At 36.5% G+C, this 17127-nt stretch overlaps 1 protein-coding gene across 1 annotated transcript in view; it reads right to left on the bottom strand.

Moving 5' to 3' along the window:
- Positions 1-611: 611 nt before the first annotated feature.
- Positions 612-17127, bottom strand: part of PRR16 (proline rich 16) — a 309827-nt gene continuing 293311 nt past the window's right edge. The window contains exon 3 of the mRNA XM_032335435.1: positions 612-990. The gene's annotated coding sequence lies outside the window, so the exon portion shown is untranslated. The remainder of the gene's footprint in view (positions 991-17127) is intronic.

Raw genomic sequence — 17127 nt, 5'->3', positions numbered from 1 at the left:
TTAATTTGAGACGTCTTTTTTTTTTTTTTTTTAGAAGATAACTGACTTATACAGAAGAAAGAGAATCTGGAATATTTTTAAATGCTTCCTTCCTAGACTCCTGCATGTAACTGTGGTCTCAAATCTCCTGGGACCATCTGTGCAAAAAACAGCACACATCATTACCCTGAATGGAAGTGACAGTGCAAATACTAGAAGTGCATTGAGAAGTAATGAGTAAGAACTGGCCTCCCCCTCCTTAACCAATATGAGGTGAAGGACTGAATGCAGAAACTTTTCAAGCAATCAACGACAATGCTGTTAGTCCATTATGGCTTTGAGGGTGTGCGCAAGATGGCAAACAACCTCTCTGCAAACAGCAACATTCTGTCCTAATACTGTTCATTGCTGAAATGCTCCTCTGTTCACTTTCCTTTTTTGTCTACATATTTTGAAATGCTGAATAAATCAGGCTAAGATACCTCCTCTTTCTATACTTTCACCTTCCCAAACAATAAATCAATTTTCTAGCTTATTTGCTGAATATAAATTTTCTTGGGCTCACATCTGAGAATATTTTTTCCCCAAGGTGAAATAAGATGGATTTTTTTGTTGTTGTTTTTGTTGTTGTTCTTCTTGATGTTGTTGGCTTGCTTATTTAGTCTTTTTTCTTTCTTTCTTTTTCTTTTTCCTTTTTCTTTTTCTTTTTTTTTTTTTTTTTTTTGGAATCTTCTTGGTAATTTCAGAGTGAAGAAATTTAAGGCGGTGGCTTTTTTTTTTTTGCCCCCAGGGCTCTGCTCATGGCTGTCAGCCCAGAGACAGATGATTTTATGCAGACCATATCAGTGATCTTTTGTGCTCCAAAATTGAGGGATTTGCTGCTCTATGGTGGACAGGTTCCTGGTTACTTCAAAATTAGATCTGGCCTCAAGAAGTCACAATGATGAATCTGAAGTGAGAAAATGAGTTGACATGCCTCCAAATAAAGATATTCCTTTCAACCTGAAGGATCTGTCAAAGTAAGTAAAACAAAAAACAAGAGATCAGTTGAAGTATTAAATGTAGTTTAACAAAAACACATTGAAATTATCAATGAGGCAATCATTTGTTAACAGTATGCAAAATTTAAAATTATTTGCTTTGTCAAGGATTTTAGGTGCCTAAACATATATTAAACATATATTCCATTTATATTTCATATATGAAAGCATATGATAACTTAGTCATCAAAATTTAGTAATAGCATGCTTATATTTCAATTAAAAGATCTCATATCTCTGGCTCTTTTTTAAACTTCAGTAAATTTTTCCACTTATAAGTATACTAAGTTCTCAAGATATTTCATAAATTTTTCAGATTATAAATCTTCTTATAAATAGTACCCTCAAAAAATATCAAGAACTCACTTTAAGGTAATCTTTCATGCCATCTAGATAGTCTAAATGTATTAGCAAATTGCCAAAACAATATCCTTTTTCTTAATGCAACAGAGTTGCCAAAGAACTAGTCTTTTTTTTAACTCTGTGAATATCTATAATGCTTTTAAACTAGCACCCAAAATTAATTTAAATCCATATTTGTAATTAATGAATATATTTCTTGGAAGACAAAAAGAAGAAAACGTGACTGTAACTCTCACTCTCCCCACCCACTGTCAAAGATGTTTAGCATCTCTTAATGTGAGTGTGTCTGTGGTCTTCTCTGTAAGTTACAATGTAAGTTACTATTAATAGCTTCAGAGCGTTATTAAAATAAACCTGATACCATAATCCATTGATTGACAAATTGTTTAGAAAGTCAGAGACAGAGAATAATGGCTCTTACTATATTTTTAATCTCTTAAAGCTTATCTTAGAACCCCTTGTCTTAATCCTTTCATTGGAGGGTAGATGACCCCCAAATGCATTATGATTTCTGCAACGCAAACATACACATAAACAACAGAATAAATCATTTAGTCCTTTCATGACAAACGCAGTCATTACCATTCTATTAGGTTAATTCTGATTATTTTTCCTTATATTATTCTCAACAACCAAAGCAAAGTCCTAGGGTGAAATAACTTAAACTATGAAAATGAAGAAAATAATCCTCTCTTCTCTAAGATTAAACCTAGAAAAATCACCATATACAATTAATCAGTGTGTATTGAAAGCTTACTCTGATTCATCACTGAGGATGTTTTATGAAAGATACAGAAGTAATGGAAGGAAATCCTCCATCAGGGAGTTGCTTAAGATACAAGAGGGTATCAATAAAGAAGAATGCAGAAGGCTGGAATAAACTGGCTTATGCTACCTTTAATCTAATAGCATTACTAGCATCTGCCTATTTATGCAATTTTTATATCTTCTAGAAATAGAAGCCTCCGTGTATGCAAAGGAAATTGACATTCAAGCTGTTACCAGTGCAAAAGCAACAATCCTATAATAATTAATATTTTCATTTCACTCTTGAATAAAATCATACAAAGGTGACTTTCTCAAAATATACTGAAACATAATTCGTATACTTGGGGCAAAGATAATTAAATGTGCCAAGTATATTTTCATAGGTATATACTAATCTACATTATTTTTTCAAAGCTTATTAAGGCTGGCAAAACAATCTGTCATTCATTCAAAAATATATATTGTACCCACGGTATACCAGATACTGTTCTGGGAACCATGGATATAACAATGTAGTCTGTCCTTCAAGGATATTAATATCAAAAAGGTAAGGGGACACACAAATATTCATAGTAAAAGCAGATTTGTGCCATAGTATATGAAATGAAGAATGAGTATAGGAATAGAAGCCTACAGAAGATGGCATTTAAATTGAGACCTGAGGAGTAGGTTGGAGTTTGAAAAAGTAATCTGTTGCTAGTAGTTATGAAATAAGGATATTTCAAACAGAGGGAAACAGGTGGGCATAGGTAGGGGAGAGCACGGGACCTTCAATATTGTGTTGCATAAAATTGAAAGGAGAAAATAGAGTTGCTTCTGGAGAGCCTGGCAGGGGCCAAGGTGTCCTTTTCTACTACATAAAAAAGTTTTATATTTTTATCCCAAAGGCAACAGGAACTATTGATGAAGAGAATGGCCTCGGGGAGTGTGGAGAGTATTGGGGAAGGCAGGGAGGTGATACACATTACAGATATATTGGGCAAAGGAATGGCAAAGCCTTCAGCTGAAAGCAGTAACTTAATGCCCATTTCAGACACTTCCTTAGTGGCAATTAGAAGAGAGAAAAATAACCCATTCTTTCTTAATTAAATCAAGACAGACTTTCTTTCAATTTTCATCTATTTAAGATAAGAGCAAACATTATTTATGAAGCTTTTCCTGTTTGGCCAATTTGTGTAGGTATCTCATGGAAGCAGATATTCGCCTCTCGGTCCTCGGTGAGCGTACATGAAAAGCAGAGACTAAAATCTTCTACCCAGCACATGTGGATACCCGCTGATTGAATTCTAATATTGGGTATTAGTGAAATACATTGAAGTCATACTGAGTTTTGAAGATTTGTTACGGTTTTCCAGACCTCTCCCTGAATGTGATCAGATACCACATTCAATCTCTTTAACCTCAGGCTCAAATGTTGTTTCCTGCAGAAGAAAAGCCCCAAATAATTTTACATGTATAATTTGCAAATTTAAAAATTCCGTGAACTTCCATTATGATAGGTCTTAAAGTACAAGTTTTTTTTTTTAAGATTTTATTTATTTTACAGAAAGAACAAGAGAGCATAAGCAGAGGGAGAGGGAGAAGGTGGCTCCCCACTGATGCCCAGGAGCCCAGGACCCTGGGATCATCACCTGAAGCCCCAGGCAGAGGTTTAATTGATGGAGCCACCCAGGCACCCCAAATACAAACCTTTTTAAACCATCACATTCCCTTTCTCATATGCTCGCTTCGAAAATGGAGACATGTCATGCACCGTTATAACCGTACAAGTTAAATACATTTCCTCAGCATTGACACAATGAAAAAAAAAAATCACACACACCAACATCTTGTATAGCTAACAGTGATTGGAAGCACTATGGAAATGCTTTATGACCCACTCTTCAGATCAGTGGGTTAATTGCTTCATTCTGTTTAAAAAGGCTTTGGTTAAAACTAATTAAAATTTTCTTCACTTTTTGGATGGAAGAGACCTATGTTTTCAAGCACTTCAAGTATCATTTTTTTTTTAATTTTTTTCCAGATCTGAGTGTGGTATACAAAATATGAATACTAGATAATGTTTAGCCTTCAGGTCATTAAATGTCAAGTTAATTTATGTAAGTGGCACCTCAAGTGACTGAGAGCATCTCGATGCAGGAAAGACAGCATGACTTTAAAATGTTGAAGATAGCACGTGAAGCTAGGGAGAAGCTAAAAATACTACAAAACGTTTGTCCAAACAGAAGAGTTTCATGACTCTAGATTTATTTGGACCTTGATGTAATTTTTATAATTCTCTTCTTTTTCATTTATATTTATTGACTATAAACACAAAAATTTGTATATATTGATTGCATATTGTTATAAGATATTTTATAAAACAAACATGTATGGATCAATATTTACTATTTAAAATTTATATAATTTAAAATATTTTTAACTATGGGACAACGTGTCATATGTCTGCTGCCCTTTAAGAGGCAGAAACCATGAAGAAATAAAAATCGTTTTTAAGAAAATCTCTTATTTTCCTTGTTAAATGAATAGTGTCAAAACTTGTTCCCTAAATTTAGTTAAATGAAAATGTATGGACTACCTACTATAAGTTAGGCATTATACCAAGTATGGAAATTTTAAGGATAAATAATTAGATTTCTATTACATCTAAACATGGAACTAAGTATTTCACTTTATTTAATTGTTATATTAAGCTATGAAGTAGATATGCTCATAATTTACCGGGTGAGGAAATTCCGGCTCTGGTGAAATTACATTAAGGTCAACATTACCACCTGCAAGCCAAATTCACTATCCCCCAAACCATTCATTTGATGTTGCAACAACAGAGATGAGTATTTGTGACAAACAATATGATCACATGAACTAAAATATTTACTTCTTGGCCCTTTACAGAAAAAGTTTGTCAATCCTGGTTGAATCTATCTATCGAATTTATTACAAAATTACTTACCAATCTAACCTTTTATTTTTCTAAATGGGTCACCAATCATTTTAACAGCATGGATTCAACTACCTCTATTTTGCTATACTCTGATATGGTATTCTTACCATGTAACAATTCACATAACCCCATGTTTGTATGTGGTTATGGATGCTAAGAATTCACTTCCTCTCATTTTAGGTTCAGGTTTTTTATTGTAACAAAATTTTAATATTCTGTGGGATAACGCTGAATTTCTAGAATAATTGGGGCAGAACTGACATCTGTACAATATTAACTAATCATATCAGAAATATGTCGGACTGGGCGCCTGGGTGGCTCAGTGGGTTAGGTCGCTGCCTTCGGCTCAGGTCATGATCTCAGAGTCCTGGGATCGAGTCCCGCATCGGGCTCTCTGCTCAGCAGAGAGCCTGCTTCCCTCTCTCTCTCTCTGCCTGCCTCTCCATCTACTTGTGATTTCTCTCTGTCAAATAAATAAATAAAATCTTTAAAAAAAAAAAAAAGAAATATGTCGGACTGATATTTATTTAGACCTTTTTCTGTTTTTAATGATTGATTTATTTTAGAGAGTACCAGACAGAGTTGTGGGGAGGGGTGCACAGAGAAAGTGAATCTTAAAGCAGACTCCCCGCTGAGCACAGAGCCTGACTAGGGGCTCCATATATAAGATTATGACCAGAGCAAAAAGCAAGAGTTGGATCCTTAAGTGACTAAAGCCACCCAGGTACCCCTCAACCTTCATTTTAGTGTTCTCGATAGTTTTATCATTTTCTTCAGATATAGCTTTCACACTCTTTGTTAGAATTATTCCTTTATTATAGTTTTCATTGCTTTTGGATGAAAGTTTTTAAATTGTATTTTGTATGTCTTTATCACTAATACAGAGGTATATATTGAATTTTAAAATATTATTTTATCTAGCTAGTTTGTGCCACTTTCTTAGTGGTCCTTGTCTAATAGGTTTTTTTTTTTAAGATTTTATTTATTTATTTGACAGAGAGAGATCACAAGTAGGCAGAGAGGCAGGCAGAGAGAGAGAGGAGGAAGCAGGCTCCCTGTTGAGCAGAGAGCCCGATGTGGGACTCGATCCCAGGACCCTGAGATCATGACCTGAGCTGAAGGCAGAGGCTTAACCCACTGAGCCACCCAGGCGCCCCGTCTAATAGGTTTTTATTTACTGTCTTGGATTACCTAGATCAGTAATCATATTATCTATAAATGTTCACATTATCATCTTTCTTTTTCAAAATTTAGAACTTATATGGTTTTTACCTTTCTCTTTTTTCATTATTTAGTCTCTCCAGCACAATGTTGAACAGTACCACTGGTAAGAAATGGCTCATAAAATCATTTCAGTATGACACCTTACTTGAGAGGGAAAATTTTGACTACATTTCATTTTCTTCTTTTGATATTGGTTGTTTAAATGTTTCTTAAGGCAAGTTGGGTTATTTACATTTTTAAATAAATTTATTTTATCCACACTTAAACAGAGAAGTCCCTTCAGTGCTCTTCTTTCTGATTCCTAAAGTCACTCATTTGTTTCTTATACTTTTTTTTTTCCTTCTTAATTTTTGACAGTGCTAGGGATGGAATGTTTGTGTGCCTCCAGAACTGATGGGTTGAAACCTAATCACTGATGCGATATTGGTTGGAGGTGAGGGACTCTGGGAAGTGAATATTTCATGAGAGTAGAACCTCATGAATGGGATTAGTGCTTTTTAAAAGGAGAATCCAAAGAGCTCCTTCTCCCTTTCTGCTATCCACGAATATGAGGAGAAGAAGGTGGTCTAAGCCAGAAATGGGCTTCTGGTTATTTTATTGTAGCAAAATTTTAATATTCTGTGAGATAATGCTGAATTTCTAGAATAATCAGGGCAGAACTTGTATCTACACCAGACACCAAATCTGCCAGTACCTTGATCTTGTACTTCCCAGGCTAAAACCTGTGAGAAATGAATGGTGGTTGTTTAAGTCACCCAATCTATGGCATATTTGTTATAGTGGCCCTACAGACTTAGACACACAGGGGAAAAATCTATTTTGACATTCTTTTCAAAATAAAATCGAGATTTCCCTTTTTCCATAGGTTTGATAGTTTTTATAAAGTAATTTGTTTTTGTCTGTACTAGCTTTCTTTGTCTACTTTAAGAAGATTTTATTATAATTTATTCAGTTTTTTGAGTTGAATGTATAGCTGCCATCTTGATTTTTATTTATTTTTTTTATTTTTTTATTTTTTTTTGCAATTTTTGCATTTATTTGAAAAAAAACCTGTTTGGTAATCCACATTCCCAAATATTTATGTTTCCTAATGTGAATAAAGGGATAGCAAAACATTTTCTCCTTCTTTGAAAAGAAAAATGACATTGAGTTAACTTTCTAGCTCTGTTTCCATAGAAACCTGATACTGGTGGAATGTCAGCTGTATTACTAGGCAACATTGCTTATAATAAAAATAAATCCTGATTTGTAAACTGCATCTGGTCTGGGGGGACTTTGAATGACTATAAATACCACATGGGATTTCTTGAGAGTGGTGCATTATTGTAACTGGTGATGTCTGTTGCTTATGGATTATTATAACAGATGTTGGTTACTATTCCGGACATGGTTAAATTTTAGCCAGGATAGATCTCATACCTACCCATGACCTCAGACTCTACCTCCTGAGCTGTCATGTTGGAGAAAGACTTTAGCCCTCGACCCTTGTTGGAACTCTCATGTTGGAAAATTTCTGGATACTGCCCTACTGGCATGCACACCCAATGAGGACATTTGTTTCATTGTGTGAGGAAATCAGGGATGGGGGGCTCAGTTATATAAAATTGTGGCTGTTTGCTTACCCTAGACATCCTTGATCTTCACTAGTGGTGTTCAGAGAACAGTTTCTTGTTTTTATTTATTTTCTAAAAACTCTCAGCGTTGGGTGCCTGGGTGGCTCAATGGGTTAAAGCCTCTGCCTTCAGCTCAGGTCATGATTTCAGGGTCCTGGAATCGAGCCCAGCATCAGGCTCTCTGCTCAGCAGGGAGCCTGCTTCCTCCTCTCTCTCTGCCTGCCTCTCTGCCTACTTGTGATCTCTCTCTGTCAAATAAATAAATAAAATCTTTAAATAAAATTAAAAAAAAATCTCAGCATTCATTGTCTTTTCCTTACTGTAAGCCAAACAAGAATTCACTGATGTGTGCTGCTCAGAGAAATAGTTGCAACCGAATTGGAAAGCACTGTGAAATGAATGGCTGTGGTATCTATCCCTCCTTTTGCCAACACTCCTTTGTGTAACTGCATGGAAGCCTGCCGAAGCTAATGTTAACACGTGCACATTCGACTGAGTTCCACTGGAAATGAGGCATGCCAGAAGAATGGCATTACTTTTTCATGGTGGAAAGAGAATTCCTTCAATCAAAACAAAATCAAAATGCTAACATTGCTCCCTCCTCCTTATTTAAACATTTCTGTCAAACCACACTCATTTTTAGTTTTTAATTTATTACATGAAACAAGCAATACCATGCTTCCCCCTCTAATATCCATCGATGTTGTGCAACAATTAAATTCTGTAGACAAGCAATAAAAGGCTGCTCTTATCTTCATGAGATGGCATTTCTTTATGCTTGTAGCTTTTAAATAAAGGACCAGATGCCTTCTGTGAATTAGCAAGCTGGACTTTCTGGGTTGCCTTTTTTATTAACCTAACATAATCAGGTTAACTAGTCTTCTCTCTCCAAGCACAGGCAGGGTTAGAAGTCGAGGACAGAAGGTCAGCCATGACAAATCTGCTGAATAATGTTATGCTATAGACTGGAAAGGAATCAAGGATTCTGTTTTGTTATTGAAGTCTCTGAAGCAGTCAGACTTGGAAAAACAGCCAGTTCCCTATGCCAAGAGACCATCTCTATTCACCATGTCCTTTTTGAAAACACTGTACTCAAAACGAATGGGAAATAAAACAAAATAAAAGACAGTCTACTAAATTTTATTTTTCTTCTTCCAAAATGCTTTTCAGTTTAGGCGTACCTAACTGAATATTGTAAGCTTGAGGATAGGAAGAATGTCTTGCATCGACTACAATAGAGGGTATTTCTGGAAAGTCTGTAAAATGCCACATAGAGGAGGTCTCTTATAATGGTTTTGTTTTAATTAAGGGAGTAAGATTATTTCAAGTTTAATTGGCAGGTGTCTAGGATATTTTTTATTTAACCTGAGTTGAAGGCTCTATTCCTACCACCTTTTCTTCCATCTTGCCACCACTAGGAACTAGAAAATGTGAGTGTCCATATTTATACACTCACAGAACTAAGAGAAAGCTGACCCCTGTATATAAGACAAATAACTGAATGACTTTACTGCCATTAAACTTGGAATTAATCAGTGGGTGCTCTCAGATTCTCCAACAGTACTTGCCATGATACTCCTGAATATAATTCATGACATACCACTTTTTTTTTAAAGATTTTATTTATTTATTTGACAGTCAGAGATCACAAGTAGGCAGAGAGGTAGGCAGAGAGAGAGGAAGAGAAGCAGGCTTCCCGCCAAGCGGGGAGTCCCATGTAGAGCTCGATCCCAGGACCCTGGAATCATGACCTGAGCTGAAGGCAGAGGCTTTAACCCACTGAGCCACCCAGGCGCCCAGACATACCACTTTAAAAGAAACTATCAAAGTCCCACCATTGGGTTATACTCCAAATTCCGTAACTTCCATAATGGCCAAACCAAAATCTCAGTGATTCTCAAGGTACTTTTGGTTCAGCTAGAGTCCCTCCTCCCTCCTCATTCATTTCCATGAACAATGTGCAAACAAACAACCCCTATGATTTCTACATTTTCAATTCCATGTTATCAGTGGAATTGTTACTTTAATATGAAACCCCAGAAGATGGTGTGCTTCTGGGTATAATGGATTTGGGAGAAGGGAGCATCATCTCAGTAAGGTCTTGTGGTATACACAATTAAAAGCTAGAAGTCTAGGGCCATTTGGTGTAAATAAAAACAACCCCTTGCATTTCAATAGCCCCTAGGAAAAATCTCTTTATTAAAATATAGGGCAATGTTTCTCGTGCTTGGCAGTACCAATATTTTGGTCTACCCAATCGTTTTGGGAGGCATAGGGAGCTTTCCTGGGCATTGTAGCATATTTAACCCCATCCCTGGATTTAGGGTCAGTTGATGTCTTAATCAAAAACTTAAATGGTGTTACTTTCTTCATTCATTCAACTTAAAACTTGTGAACTCTGCAACTATATGCAATATAGCTATTGAATATACCTTTCAGTCATAAGAAAAAAAGTGCGAAAAAAACAGAGCCAAAGTTGTCCTATACAAAGACAATGTTCTGTACTCCTAATAACAGTATTTTAGAAGGCTAAATAAAGCCCAAGTTATAACTTTTAGAGCTGAGAGTGATTTCTTTCATTTCATTCCTCCCATGAATTCGTGATCTATTAGCCTGACCAACAAAGACAAGTTTTTGTCTACGATGGCCCAGTCCTGAGCAAAGCCTTGAATTTACATAGTTGTTGTCAATCCAATTACAGAAACATTTATTGGAAATGTACACACATGCATGAACTGCTCAAGGCACTTGGAAGACAAAAGGTGAAGAAGATATTAAAGTAAGAACCCAATTAATTTTGAGCAGACATAAGAGAAAAATGAACTCTGCCCGAGGGAATTGGAAAAGGTTTCGAAGCCAGCTTCCTTAGAGAGGATGACTAGAATTTCAACAAGAAGAAAAAGCATTCAAGCAAAGCAGGGACAGAGGCAGAAGAGCACAGATCCAGAGACAGAGAGAAATCAGAGACCTTAGAGCCCAGCCTACAGACCTGGAGGCAGTAGCAAGGGATAAAACCAGAAAGGGAGGATGTTACTATGTAACTATGTTACATAGTTAATGGGGAGACTGTTGGGGTCTCTTACTGGAAAGTGATCTGGTCAGATCTGCAAGATAGAAAGAAGCCTGTGTAGGTATGCGTGCAAAGAATGAAATGAGAAAGAACAGACCTTGAATCAGGGAAAGCAATTAGGAGTCTATTATTAATACAGTATTTCAACTGAAAGAGAATGAGATATTGAACTGAGTAAAATGGCATAAGGGATTGAGATGAGGGAAGGGCTCACATGCTATTTAGGATGGAGAATGAAAAGACCATGAAAAATTATTGGAGTGGGAAGTGTAGAGGTGGGCGAGAATTTTTCTTTATCAGTTTTGGTGTGGTGACTTGGATGGATAGTAATGTCACCTTCCTAAAAGAAAAGAAGAGGCAAGGAGCAGGTGTGGGGGAAATAAATGGACTGGAGAGGATAAACTATTATCCCAAACACCAAAACAACATGTATCACAAAGGATATTTAACACATTCAAGTGGAAATTATAGAAGTAGGGGTTAAAATGGGAAATCTGGTTTCTTAAATCACAAGCTCTTCAAAAGGAACTTTCCTTGTCCGTATGACTTCTATTAATTATAGAGGCTCAGGTTGGGAATCTTTAAACTTTATTTCTGTCAGTGTCATGCTTTAAATATAGTAAAGTTAGATAATGTGCAGGGAACCAGCCTGAGAGGGAAGCTTGGCTCACTGGAGGGAACATAATGGCTGATTAATCTACTAGAATTCTTTGGCATTCTAATAAATTCAGTGTCCGCCTTTGTGAGGTCATAAATCCCTTAGAGCAACAGAGAAAAGCTACAGAGTTGACCCCTTAAAAATGAGCAGATTTACACATAAAGAACATTCTCTTTATGATTTCAAGATGGCTCTCCACAGACACCCATACATTACAAGGACCTCAGCTTCAGAGCTCTTGGTGTAGAGGTGGACAAATCCACTCATAAATCAATATTATTTTTTAAAAAGTTAAATATATATTCAAAGACATCTCTTTCATATTACTAGGAAGTGTTCTCTTTTCCAAATAAACTCCTATAAATCAGGGTTTTACAATTCAGTACTGGTGAAAATTTGGTGGGGTAATTCTTTGTTGGTGGGTGGGAAAAGGAAACTGGTTCACGCACCGTAACATGGTCAGCAGCACCCTTAACCTCTAGCCACAAGGTGTCATTAAGACCACAGATGTCTCTAGACATTGTCAAACGTCTCCTGGGAGGCAAAACTGCCCCTTCTGAGAACCACTGATACAAGCAAGTACTTTTATCTTCATAAAACTCCTGCATAAGAGATAAAGTTAGGTGTTCTCTTTTTGAAGAAAAATACTTTCTTGGGAAACTTTCCTAGAACATATCACAAAGTTAGCAAGCAGCAAAGGTCAGTATGTAGATCCCGTTTTGGGGGGGAGGGGCTACTCTTAATCTTTTTTTTTTTTTTAAGATTTTATTTATTTATTTGACGGACAGAGATCACAAGTAGGCAGAGAGGCAGGCAGAGAGAGAGGAGGAAGCAGGCTCCCCGCTGAGCAGAGAGCCTGATGCAGGGCTTGATCCCAGGGCCCTGGGATCATGATCTGAGCCAAAGGCAGAGGCTTTTAACCCACTGAGCCACACAACTCTTAATCTTTTCCTTACATTCCTATTCTCACTGCAGGAGGAAATAGTATCTCCTCCTTATAGATGGTAAGAATCACACAAAGGTCATAGCATAGCCACTGTCTTCTATCCATTTGCTTCCCTCTTTTTTTACTTCTTTTTTTCTATAAATTTCCTCTTTAATACTCCAACTTAAGCAATAAAGAAGCTGATATTTTCATAGCAACAAGAAATTCCTCAACTCAAAAATAAATGAAACATTATAAACACTAATTAGTAACAATATCTTACCATCTGTAGCATGAGCAAGTCTGTGTTCTTATAGTAAATCTTACCTTTATTTAGTTCTGGAATGGGAAATCTGTAAGTTATGCACAAATTATAGAATCTATGGGCAACAGATACAAAAATCTGCTAAAATCCGTACATAGAGGGACACATGGGTGGCTCAGTTGGTTGGATGACTGCTTTCGGCTCAGGTCATGATCCCGGAGTCCCGGGATCAAGTCCCAAATCGGGCTCCCAGCTCCACGGCGAGTCTGCTTCTCCCTCTGACCTTCTCCTCGCTCATGCTCTCTTTCACTCTCTCTCTCTCAAATAAATAAATAAATAAATCTTTAAAAAAAAAAATCCGTACATAGAGATTCTGAAATTTTGATACAACTATCATGCTTCCCCTCTCTGCCAATTCTTTGTCCCCAATCTTGCTCTGTTAAACTATGCACTTTGTCTCTCCCTTTATCATCACTTACATTTCTTTTCATATATTTATCAGCATGCTAATCTCTATGTTTGCTCCCTGTGTGCATTACCTTGTCTTCTTATGATATTCTCCATTTTTATTCTGGGGGTTGGGGAACACTCCATTCCCAAATCCTTGTCAGCATGTTTTAGGCAGTCTCATAGAGGTAGCCTTTCTTTCCCTAAAAATGGAACATCTAATTTTTAGCTAAGCAGCTGGTTATGCAGAATAAATACTACCTTGAAGGTGTGCGTAAACATGTGACAAAGTTGGGAAAGGATGAGCTACCACTGAGTGGTAGCTTCCGGAAAACTTTTAAACAGAAAGTTGGTCCACACACTTGGCTGAAATTTTTCTTCCTTTGCTCTGACCTGCTGCCAAGAATGTAGACTTGATAACTACAGTTCCAGCTTCCAGTTTGTATAATTACTGTGAAACATCTACGTCAGAGATGGCCAAGACAATGCCCAAAGGAAACTCGGTCTTTGAGGGCTTTGTAACCCAGTGCTGCCATATCAGCCCTGAACCAACTCAAGACTTTCACATAAGAAACAATCTTCTAATTTATCTTTGTAATATCTCTGTGGTTTGGGGGACTCAAATTCACATAGGAATTGAATCTTTTTATTTTTAAGATTTTATTTTGTTTATTTGACAGAGAGAGATCACAAGTAGAGAGGCAGGCAGAGAGAGAGGGGGAAGCAGGCTCCCTGCTGACCAGAGAGAACCCGATGTGGGGCGCAATCCCAGGACCCTGAGATCATGACCTGAGCCAAAGGCAGAGGCTTTAACCCACTGAGCCACCCAGGTGCCCCAGGAATTGAATCTTAATGGATACAAGTGAAAACACATTCTAATCTCAAGACCGAGCCCGTAACCTAAGTCTAAACCAAAGAGCCGTTGACATTCCTGTTTCAGAGGGACCCATACCCTATACCAATATATATTTTTTTAATTTATTTATTTTCAGCATAACAGTATCATTATTTTTTCACCACACACAGTGCTCCATGCAATCCGTGCCCTCTATAATACCCACCACCTGGTACCCCAACCCCCCCCCCACTTCAAACCCCTCAGATTGTTTTTCAGAGTCTATTTTTAGGTAAAACAGTATACTTGCAGCTATGTCAAGAAACTTAATTTGCCATTAAAAATTTGACAAAGAAAGTACAAAGATGCTGTCATTCTGACAAAAACTCTTAGTGTATTTTGGTTTAACTATCAAAGTTAAAATGCGAGCACCTGGGTGGCTCAGTTGTTATGTGTCTGCCTTCGGCTCAGGTCATGATCCCAGGTTCCTGGGATTGAGGCCCATATTGGGCTTCCTGCCAAGCAGGGAGCCTGCCCTTCCTCTCCCACTCCCCCTGCTTGTGTTCCCTCTCTGGCTCTCTCTGTGTCAAATAAATAAAATATTTTTTTAAAAAGCCATAAAGTCTAAATGGGCTTGGGACTAAGTTCTCCTTCATGGGAGGCCTGCATATGATTCTGCATATGGTTTCAAAGGATGGCACTGCTGACGTCAGGGTTATGCAATTAAATATTTAGGCAGCCATGAGCGTTTCCTTGAAGGCATCAGAAGTTACAATTAACATAGTCTGATGTGAGTTTGACAAATTCTGGAGTTCATGATTATTTGTAGAAAACTATGCTCTTTGGTTCCTAACTACATGATGCATTTTAGGACAAAGCATTATCCATCAAGCTAATCAGTCTTCACTCATCCAGTCAATGAATCTTTCTGGGTCCCTTGCACAAATGTCACAATCACAATGTCTTCTGAGCAGTTTGGGAGAAAGAGAATAAAGAAGTTAGCAGCTCGTAAGATGTAATGAAATTAAAAATAATAATGATGATATATATATAGATAGATGATATATATATGGTGATGATGACAATAATGATGATATCTATATAATATATATTATATATTATTATATAATAATATATAATTATTAATTGATACTTATATTAATATAATGAATATTTGGAAAATAATGAATATTAAATATTCATTAATAATAGTCTTCAGCTCTGTTATTAAGTACAATTCAAATAGAATTTACTGAGTACTTGGATTACTACTTAAAATACATAGGTTGTATCTGATTGGAATATTTCAAGTAATAAATCTGATAGGGCATAAGGATATTTGACCAATATTGAATTGTGCATGTCCTGTGTTGGGAAATACTGTATATATTCCAGATAGAGTAGTAAACAAGACAGACAGACGTCTCCACATTTTAATGATGAGATCATATAGGAAAAGGAGCTAGGTCCGATTTTAGGGGGAGTTGGAGGTAAGGGTGAGGAGGGGAGGAGGCAGAAACATACTTCTCAGAAGACAAAGCGAATCTCTGCAATTTCGACCAGTTAAAGGGAAGGAAGAAAAAACAGTGCCCTAATGCTTCAAAAGATGAGAGAATATTACATTTGGGGCAAAACTTCCAACACGCAGTAGAGCTGAAGATTAGGTACCATAAATGGGAAGGCCAGAACTGAGTACAAGAGGAAGAAGGCAGACAGCAGTGTGAATTTTCCTTCTTTAAATCTGAAAAGATTTATCCAAATTGCAGAGATAAGACATGGCCAATACAAGATGTTTCTATGCTTGTTTTCAATATTAACATTATTTAATTTTGAACTAATGCATGATTAATGAAAATCACTGGAATATATGAACAGCATAAAAAGAAAAAAATGTCACACTTTCTGACACACAGGGGTATCTGATAATATAGCTTTGGCATATCTTATTCAAGTTCTTAAAGTTTTGTCCTTAACTGAACTCATGTTCAGTGTAGAATATTTTTATAATATGATATCAAAAAATTAAAATAATTAAATAATTATTATTTAAATAATTATAATTTAATTAATTATTATTTAATTATTTAAAATAATTAAAAAATTATTTAATGGCTACACAATATTTTTAAGGTAAAGCTAAGTTCCTGCTCATTTTTTAAATTAATGTATATTAACATTAACCTAAAAAACCACTAACAAATATTTCGGATATAGGATTTTATTCCAAAGTAAATGTACTGAGAGGGCTACACAAAGTGTGCTCTTTTATAAAATCTATTTATTTATTTATTTATTTATTTGAGAGAGAAAGCAGGAGTTGTCAGGGGAAGGGGAGGTGCAGGAGAGAAGGAGAAGCAGACTCCCCGCTGAGCAGGGAGCTCAACGTGGGGGTTGATCCCTTACCCTGAGATCATGACCCGAGCCGAAGACGGGTATTTTACCGACTGAGCCACCCAGACACCCCCAAAATATGCTCTTTTGACATTAGTCCTGGGACATGCTTTGAAAAACCAAAATAAGAAACGTTCTAATAACAAGTGAGTTTGTGAAATAATGCATTTAATATTTTTCCCCATGGGGAGTCTCATAACAAAACAATACTGAGGTCTCTATCATTATGCTTTAAAGAAGACTAGTTGGATTTTCCTTGCCTTCCCTAAATAATTTTATGACAAAACACTTTTTGTATACTTCCTCTTTATCTACGTATTACACACGTCACAGAATACCATATTAGAGAATTTAAAAAAAAAAAGCACAAACTAGGATGAGGTCAAAAGTACTTAGTATATTTCAATAACCCAATAAAAGTGTATTCTATAGCCTTCTTAAAATATTTTTTTAGAAATAATACATGCTGATATTAAAAAATGCAAGCAAGACAGGGGTGCTTGGGGGGCTCAGTCGGGTAAGCATCCAGCTCTTGGTTTTGGCTGAGGTCATGATCTCAGGGTGCTGAGAATGAGCCATCATGGATCTCCTCGGGCTCTGTACTG

The sequence above is a fragment of the Mustela erminea genome, chromosome 3, assembly GCF_009829155.1.
Source record: "Mustela erminea isolate mMusErm1 chromosome 3, mMusErm1.Pri, whole genome shotgun sequence".
NCBI classification, from domain to species: domain Eukaryota; kingdom Metazoa; phylum Chordata; class Mammalia; order Carnivora; family Mustelidae; genus Mustela; species Mustela erminea.
This window is presented reverse-complemented; position numbering and strand designations above follow the sequence as displayed.